Source organism: Rhinopithecus roxellana, chromosome 14 (assembly GCF_007565055.1).
Source record: "Rhinopithecus roxellana isolate Shanxi Qingling chromosome 14, ASM756505v1, whole genome shotgun sequence".
In the NCBI taxonomy this organism is placed as follows: domain Eukaryota; kingdom Metazoa; phylum Chordata; class Mammalia; order Primates; family Cercopithecidae; genus Rhinopithecus; species Rhinopithecus roxellana.
The window spans coordinates 73,658,222-73,659,801 of NC_044562.1; the positions used below are offsets into that span (position 1 = coordinate 73,658,222).

General features: G+C 37.3%; 1 pseudogene; it reads right to left on the reverse strand.

Annotated features, from left to right (window-relative positions):
- Window positions 1-464: 464 nt before the first annotated feature.
- On the reverse strand, window positions 465-830 carry LOC104658413 (annotated as a pseudogene).
- Window positions 831-1,580: the final 750 nt, after the last annotated feature.

The following is a 1,580-nucleotide window of genomic DNA, read 5'->3' on the forward strand; positions in this document are numbered from 1 at the left end:
ATTAAAATCATTGTTCTGTGCCTTAATACTACACAATTTAAATGTTTACTTCTTAGTTGTCTGTTTCCCTTTCCTGTCATTGTCAGAGCCAGGCAGGGCTTATGTCCTTTTGTTTTGTTTTCCACAGTTGAAAAAACAGACAAACAAAAACCGCTTTTTCTTTTCTTTTCTGTTCTTTTTTTTTTTTTTTTTTTTTACCATTTCAGTTTTTATTAATAAAATAGAAACCTAAACTCAGACAACTGCTTTATTCTTGCATCTAATCTGACCATATATTGGAGTAGCAATTCTTTATAAAAGGGCTTAGGTGAGAACCGTCAATATATCAGTTCCATCAAAAACTCTAGGTTGGAATACCTTAAAAAGAGCAAATTAAACATCAGAAAGCACAGAAATCTCTCCCTCAAACAAGAGGGGCTTCCTTTAATAGTCTTTAATATAGCTCATTTGAAACTCCATCAAGATCAATCATGTTGCACAATCCCTAAAGGATAAAACTGAGGAAACTCATGAATAATTTTCACAGCTTCATTGTAAAGTCCAAGATCAAAAGGATGGTTGTCTTCTTTAAACTGGACATAAGATGTACACGTGATGGTGGCCTTGGCGGTTACTCTTCCAACCACTTCCATAATTCCGGAGATTTCTTCATCAAAAGGTTCCATCAATTCGATGGTTCCATTTTTTCCTTCTCCATCTGAAAGAATAAAAATTTTTCCAGTGGGATGAATCTTTTCCAGCTTCCCTACAAAGCAGACAGGCTTGTCGATGAACTGAGCTAGCATTCCGGCATTGATGCGCAACCTGGGCAACTCCATCGTGTCCACCATGATTATGGTTCAACGCTGCGGCAGGCGGGAAACCCACAAAAAACCCCTTTTTCTTTTTGAGCTATTTATAGCTTACAAAATTGGGTAAAGCAACAAATACTCCCTTTCTCTCTGTACCTGAAAGCTCCAAAATTTAAAACTTATTTAGAATCCCACTGGGCTGAATCTACTTTCATTGCTAATGTCCCACTGGTAAAACTTACCTCTAGGGGAAATATAAGCATCTTTCCTCTAGGCCCAGGGACTACTGCAGAAGCAGTGGACATGTGGGATTGTAAGTATGGATTCTGAGGGATAGAATTAGTGCAGACCCTCCACATCAAGGGCGGGTATTCAGATGCCTAAACAGCTGACAAAATGAGAGACTTTTCCTCCTGGGTCATTATGTGGCCCCTTTCTGTCTACCCCAACCATAAAGAATTTCCTGCTTCCTATAGAGTTAAAAGAAAATTGCCCAGAGGATATCAAGTAACAAAGCTTCCTGAGTATAGTACTCCCAGTTATGAGATTTATGAAGATAGATAGATACAATTATGCATAGTTTTTGTGCCTGGGGAGATCTTATTATTTTTTATTAGCCATCTTAGAACAAATTACTAAAAAGACTGCAAAAAGCATTGCAATACAACAAAAGTCTCTAAACTCCCTAGTTTAAATGGTTTTAACAAAATGCTTATGTTCTGCACAGCTAATTCCTACAAGTCTGTAACTAAAACCAAGACTGCAGTAGCTCAATGCATAAAATTTATA